This window comes from Vombatus ursinus, unplaced genomic scaffold (genome assembly GCF_900497805.2).
Source record: "Vombatus ursinus unplaced genomic scaffold, bare-nosed wombat genome assembly UNPS02014779.1, whole genome shotgun sequence".
Taxonomy (NCBI): domain Eukaryota; kingdom Metazoa; phylum Chordata; class Mammalia; order Diprotodontia; family Vombatidae; genus Vombatus; species Vombatus ursinus.
In genome coordinates this window covers 57,380,421-57,388,079 of record NW_020954557.1, presented here as the reverse complement: position 1 = coordinate 57,388,079, position 7,659 = coordinate 57,380,421, and the positions used below count along the sequence as shown (strand labels likewise).

Below are 7,659 nucleotides of genomic sequence, written 5' to 3'. Positions count from 1 at the left end.
CCAAGACAATTTTTGCTAATATTTTAATCTTTGCTAACTACTTTCTGCCCTGCCTTGAATGCTGAATTCACTACTCTAATTATTTCTGGAAATAATGACTTAGAACTGATTGAAAAATGATGTTTTATCTAAAAAAAATTTTTGCTTTGCAACTTTTTTGAAATTTTGTGAAATAACCTAATTGTACAAGAATAAGTTTTATTCATGATGAATGTCTTTTGAATTGAAGAAGGAAGTCAGCTAGAGCTACAGGCAGGGTGGTTTGCAAAATATCTTCTGGTAGACTTTGTTCATTTCAATATTTTGCAGGGATTGGCTGTTAGTAGCTGCAAATAAGGAAGTCTTCAAGTTAGGGGATTTCTCAGTGGAAGTTCCCAGATAAGATAACTTGTTAGACTCAGGGCAGTTTCACCGTGGGCTGCATTGTGAAAACCTGGTGACAAAGCTTTCAGACTACATAATTGCCTAAATATTTAAAGAAGAATAACCTATGACTCAGAAGTAATCAAGAGGTTTCTAATAAGGTAATGAAAAGCTTTCGTGCCTATTGATTGTCAATTACTAAATTAGTATATAAAATTACATTACAGTATATCCATTTTAACTACCCTCTGGCTTGTGTTAAAAGCATAATGTATGGTCTAAACCTACAAGCCCTCAGTTTCTGAGAGACTCCCTTGCCATCGAAGGGAATTTGGCTAGTGTAAGGAATTAAAAAAGAAATGAAAATAAAAAGATGTTATTATTTTAAAAAATTGTTCTTTCTAGCTTTCCAGTGAGTAAAACCAAGAGTATCTATGGTCCTTTTTCAAACTATTTCTCTTTAGCTCAACTTTGGAATGTAGGCCTTTTCTAGTGTTAAAGTTTATTATAAAATATTCCAGAACAAAAGATCAAATATTTATAGGATCTATACATTAGTTGATTAGGTTGCTGTTTCTTCTTGGGATAATAAACTAAATACGGTTTGCAGTTTTTCTTTTCTGTTTTCTTTTTTGCTGAAATTTAATGGATTAATTCTAAACTGATACAGAATTTCCATTCCATTGTGAGCTTGGGTTTGCTGTTTTCCATTTTATCAGAAACACATGCTTGTCAATCTTACTTTACTATGAAGTAGTATCACAACAGTCAGCTAAACTTTTTTTAGTTCTTATCTTAGATTATTTTAATTTTCTTCATTGTAGTACACTAGCCTGATTCTGGTAAAGTTCACCTTTTTATCTTCATAATCAAATGTTAATGCTATAGATTGTACTAGAACCATGGAAGTTCTATGGAAGTTTTTTGTTTTTGTTTTTGTTTTTTGCTGGGACAAGTTGATAGATCAAGAAACAAATGAAGCATCAGATGTAGGCCACCTAGTGTTTGAAGACATGGCTACAGTAAGAGATTGAGACAAATATTTACCCTTTTTTTTTTTTTAAAGTATCCCTCATTATTTTACACGAGCAATATGTAAAGCAGACTAATTATTACCAGGCTTACTGATATTAATATTATCTTTTCTGAGTGATATAAAGCTTCAAAGCATGAATAGTTTTGATATTTTATTACTGTACTAAATATAGTGCCATATTACCCTCTAAGAGCTCAAAATAGATTGGCTGATGATGAATGACCAAAAGTCTTAGTTAATGATTCCTTATCTTCCTCTTATACAATTAAATTTCCCCCAGACATTTCTGGGAAAGATTAGCAGGGGCCCGATTAATTACACAAGTTACATGCTATTGTTATCTAGAAGAAGACAATGTAAAGATGAAATTGGTAAATAATAGCTCAATAAAGAATAGAGGGCTCCTCTTGGAGAACATGATGTGTGCTTGCTCTGGCAGCACATAATAAAATTGGATAGTCTGATGTTTATCACAGGAAGGCAGAGTTGGTTAATGAAGGAAGGGGAGAATGATACAAAGGAGCTTTAGAAAAGGAAGACACTAACAGGAGTCCTGTTTTTCCTATGTCAGCTACATCAAGTTCACCTGAAGCTTTGAAAGCTAATCATGAGCAATATACAAATGTATGATTCATCATTCATTGTATATGTTCATTGCTGTCCTATAAGCTGTTTTGAATTTGCAATGCTTTACTTCACAATAGTGAAAGATGAGGAGGATTTTAAATTACATACATGGACAGTTGTCCCATTTTTTAGAAAAGGGATAGAAATCTGAATTTAGAAAAGAACAGCAAAAAAACAAAAACTAGGGAAACCATTACTCATTTGCATAATAAAAGGATTCTGCACTTTAGGAAATCAGTTACCAAAGTATTACTCTATTTTGACTTTTAAATATGTATCTCTTTCTATATACATATGTACATATGTATGTATACGTGGGCATGTATACACACAAACACACAAACTCACAAATGTATTCCTCAAAAAACAACAACCAAGTAGGCCATTAAGGCCTACAAAAGGCCTACACAAACATTCCCAAACAAAAACAAAGAACAAAGTAGTCCCACTTAAGGGAATGGGGGAGGGAAGATGAAGGAGACAGAAAAACTTACAAGCCATTGCTATTTAAAGAACAAACTGAAATTAGGCTAAAACATTAGCTAAAATTACAATGAAAGTAATGGTCAAATACATTATTTCACTTGCAAAAAAATGGCAAAAGACATTTTTCAGGAGAACAGATATAAAATTGTCCCTTGAAATGTTATTGTTAATGGTATTTTACACATGATAATTTGGCTGTAAGAATGAATGCGTCATTCATATTCCTTTCCATTCTGCAACTACAGCAGATGCTTGTGAACTGATGTTTCCTTGCCTCCAAACTCACATTGAGATCACCAAATAAATTATCAATTAGTCTTGTAAATGAGTACCTTCTGCAAAAATTATCAGCCCAAGTATTATTTTAACAGGCCTGAAGTTATCTCCAGAAAACAAAGTAATTCTACTCACTAACCTGAGTAGGGCTGTACAGTGGAAACTAGTTATATTTCTAAATGTAGGTCATCAAGAATGTCTGGTTTAGGTAAGAAAGAACTTGTTAAACAATTCTGTGTTACAACATCAATGATGAGAAAGTTGGATTTTTATCTGTTACAACCTTTTTCTGAGGGAGTCTGTTTAAAAAATATGTAATTCTTTTGAACTCCAGATGATGGCCTCACTAGCCCAATTCCTGGCCAACAGGGAGGAAGACCATATGTGAATGTCCCATGATGGGGTTGAACTCCATTTTTCAAAGGGCTTGATTGGATTGAGAATGGTTTACACTTGAAATATTTCTGGAGATCTGTGGAGGAATGGGTTTAGGCATAGAGCATTTTAAAAAACTGCTGTAACATATTACATCATCAAGGAGGGGGAAAGGGAAAATTTGTTTCCATTACTCCAATATTACTTAAGACTCTACAATTACCCAAGAGCAGAGGTATGTTGGTAAATGTTTAACGACCAGATGTAGGCGGGGGAGGGGAGGAGAAGAGGGAACCATAAGCTTAACACACTTCTAAATTTAATCTGCATTGTAAATACTTTCTTAGATCTACAGCCAACTAACAAAACAAGGAATCAAGCCCCAGTTTGTAGCAGTTTGCTGATTTCTGAGGTGTAAACACTCATTGAAAAATTAACAACAGGCTCTCAGCTCTATGGAACTAGTTAGAACTGGCTTCAGCATACCCACGCCCAAGTACTTTGCTTTGCCCAAGGGTGACATTTAAATAGGTCACCCAATAATAGAGATATGAGGAATCTATTAATTAATTTACATTCTGCTAGTAGAATATAAACTTCCTAAGAGGAGAAACTTTTTAACTTTTTTTGTATCATTAGAACCTAACGCAGCGTCAAGCACATAGGTTTATATATATATATATATATATATATATAGGTTGAATTATTCAAAACATATAACTCCTAACTTTAAATTTGCCTAGAAAAGGTTTGCCTTATTTTAGAAGGCAAATTTAGTAAAAAAAAAAAAAAAAAAGATTCATATGAAGCTCTATAAATAACCAGGCAAGAAATAGAGAAAAGGTTGTAAAATGTATATAGCCTTTTCATGAGTGAGTATGCAGGGTAACACCGAATTAGCTGAAAGTCTATGATAAAGCTGAAAGATGAGATGGGAGGCAACTTCTAGCAAGGTTATCCTCATTTTATTGGGAAAAGTTTGTTATAGAAAAGAGTCAGGGCAACCCCCTTACCAGAATCACCACCTCTGCTGTGGAAGGTACTTCAGAAAGAGGCCAACCTAATCCAAGGACCAAACAGCCATAAAAGAAGGTGGGCAGGAGCTTTTCAGCCTAAAGAGATAAAGAAAAATATCGTCTTAGGGCCTCTTCGGACCTCCTCAGCAAAAGAGGGAGATTTGTAGTCAAAGTAAGACTTTTTGCCATGGTGTGCCAACCAGTAAGGATTTGGCCCTGGTTAAACCGAGCTAGAATATAGGTGAACGTTGCTCTGGAAATGAAAAACCTCATTTTTACACTTGATAAAACTGAAACCCAAGGAGGTTAAGGGACTTGCTAAATGTCACACAAGTTGTAGGTAGAGTGAAGATTTGACCCCAGATCTCTGACTAGGAGGAAGTAATTCACTTTTGGATTGTACTTAAATAGAGGAAGGGAAATTCCAAAAATTCAGTAAACAAAGAAAAGGTTAAATTTTCAGGCTAGCCCTCCCAGTTACAGAATTTCCAGTTATACTGATCCATGTAAATATATTTTTTCTTAATATAACATGACCACTATATTAATTTCAGCACTAGGTAACCTCTTGAGCTACTTAGTATTTACCGTACTTCAACAGGGAGATAAAAGGTGGCACCCAAGATAATTTTCAGAGGTATAAAAACCATTTCTACCACTAGGCAAAATGAAGGGTAGATGAAGTTGTCTCCCATATGCTTTCTCTCGGCTCTTCCCCATAACTTTCCAAAGCTCTCGATTTTGGTGCATAACCTAGCACTCCCCTTCACACACTACCCCAGACTCCCAAACCACCTCATTATCCACACACACACACACACACACACAATCTCCCATTTTGACAAGCGTCTAGTTTTAGACTCTCCAATTTTCTAAATAAGTTAATTTTCATTAAGTTGTGCCTGGACAATAGCTTAACCTTCTCAATGTCTTTTTAATTTAAAAGAAGTTGCTAACCTGGAAGAATTTCTAATTGATCTAGCAGAAAGAGTGGACTGGGAGCCAGGAATTCTGGATTCTGTCACTAACCAGCTTTGTGACTCTGAGTAAATCATAAGATATCTTTGGGCCCCAGTTGAATCATCTGTGAAATGAGGTAGTTTGGCTAGATCAAGGGTTCTTAATCTTTTAGTATGTCATTGATCCCTTTGGCAGACTGGTGAAGCACCATAGATCATAGAATTATGTAATGCACAAAATGAAATATGTAAGAGCACAAAAGAAACCAATTCTATTGAAATAATTATCAAAATACTTTTTTTAAAAAAGTTCATCAACCCTTACATTATTAATAGGGTTGTTGTTGTTCAGTCATGTCCAACTCTTCATGCCATGTTTGGGATTTTCTTGGCAAAGATACTAGAGTGATTTGCCATTTCCTTCTCCAGCTCATTTTGCAAAGGAGGAAATTGAGGCAAACAGGGTTAAGTGACTTGCCCATGGACAAACAGCTAGTTAGAGTCTGAGGCTGGATTTGAACTCAGGTCTTCCTTGACTCCAGGCTCATTGCTCTATCTACTGTACAACTTAGCTGCCTCCAATAATCTTGGTAGACGATCTCTAAGGCTTCTTGAAACTCTAACATTCCATAATCCTCTGAATGTAAATAAGTCATGGCCATAATCTGCAATTCCAAGGTCATAGGATATAGGATATGAGACATTAGAGGTCATCTAGTCTAATTCTCATTTTATACTTGAGGAGACCTGCTCAGACCTCAATGTCACACAGGTGATAAGGGACAAGGAATAGAATATGACACAGGATTCCAAATGTTATTTTTTTTCCATTTTCCTCTTTCCACTGTGACATGCTGCCTCTCTCCAGAGCAGGAATTTTTAAAAAAAATAGAATAGAGTTCACAAAGAGAGGGTCCTCTTCCCTTTGGACTACATTTTATCAGAAAATTTCTAGACATTATGAAGTAAACTCTTTTCTATGCCCCCACACCCTGATTTCTGTCTTTCTCTCTGATCCTTTTGTCCTGATGCTTCTGCTCTAATTTGTGAATAAAGGTTTTCATAAGACCGTTAAACTCCATCCCAATTGTTCCCTGGAACCTCCATTTGAGAAAGAGCCCAAGCCAATGTCACTCGCTCCTTCAGTCCTCTCTCTGCTCTGCCCTGGATTCCCAGGATCTCTCCACCACGAACCTCCCTCTTCCACCAAGCCCTCAGAGTTTTCTTCTCCCTTTTATGTGTTATATTCCCCAATTATAAGCCTCTTGAGGTCTAGGACTGTTTCTCCTTTTGTTTGTATAGTGTTCTAAAAGTCTTAAAAGCTTGATTTTTTTTAAGTGCCTGACAGATAGAAGGGGCTTAATCAATGCTGTATCTATCTACAATACTTTGTACTTAAGAATTTATTTTTTAAGAAATAAAAATCTTGATCATAGTCCCCTATCCCCCAAATTTACATAACACCTCCAGTGAAATGCTTCAATTTTCCGGGTGCTTTTCTTCTGTTCTGTATCTCAGGGTGTGTCTCAAACCACTATGAGAGGATACCTTTAAAGTGGTTTGATACCAATTAACAAAGTACCATTCAAAAGACACTGTGCTATGTAATTTAGGGAAGAAAAAGTAGAATTTCTTACTCCTTTCCACCCCACTCTTCCAACAACTTCATTTAGTTAGAGAAATAAGGTACTTAAATGCAAATAGCTATAAGATAAAGAACTAAGTTTCACGTAGGGGGTACAGACAAATGCAATAGGAATTTGGAGGTGGGGGGGAGGGGTGAAATGGATCAACAAAACTTTAGAGAAGATGGAATTTGAATTGGGCCCTGAGGAACCAGCAGAATTTGGATAAACAGAAAAGAGCATGGGATTTTTCAAGTCATAGATAATCCTATTTAAAAATCAGCTACCACTCCATTATCTCTCTGAAGGCATAATAGATTGGTCTCTTTGAGGGCAAACAGTTTCTGTGTGAAGTGTGCGTCTAATAAAAGATGAGCTCATTCTAGCAATTACAGAGAAGAGAGCAATTGCCCTTTGTAACATCAGATGACCCACTAGTTTTTCCACTTTCCTGAAGCAAATCCAAGGCAAGGGTGAAGATGGGCCTTGTTGGGAACAACCTGCATAGAATGCAGAATCTGCTTCTCAGGGACCAGGAGTTAAAAGCATAATCCATCTTCCTCACAGAAGTGGACTCCCTCTTCACCTCATAACTCTAAAGTAAAAAAAAATGCATAATCATTTGATGCTGTATGGTTTACAAAGTGTTTCTCATGTATCTGCTCATTTGATCTTCCTCAAAATGACCTTGTGAGATATGTAGTATAAATATTATTATCTCCATTTCTGAGCTGAGGAAACCTCAGCTATGAAACCCCTTATCCGAGGTCACACAGCTAGCTACCGTTGGAGTTGGGACTCGAATTTGTATCTCCTACTCCTTCATGTTCCAATCTTCCTTCCACCTCATCTTGGCTCCTACAGCTTATAGAGACACTCAAGGACCATCAGGTAGT

General features: G+C 36.1%; 1 protein-coding gene across 1 annotated transcript in view; it reads left to right on the top strand.

Moving 5' to 3' along the window:
- The first annotated feature begins 381 nt into the window (after nt 1–381).
- TANK (TRAF family member associated NFKB activator) overlaps nt 382–7,659 on the top strand; it is a 77,149-nt gene continuing 69,871 nt past the window's right edge. Inside the window, exon 1 of the mRNA XM_027865840.1 lies at nt 382–524. The gene's annotated coding sequence lies outside the window, so the exon portion shown is untranslated. The remainder of the gene's footprint in view (nt 525–7,659) is intronic.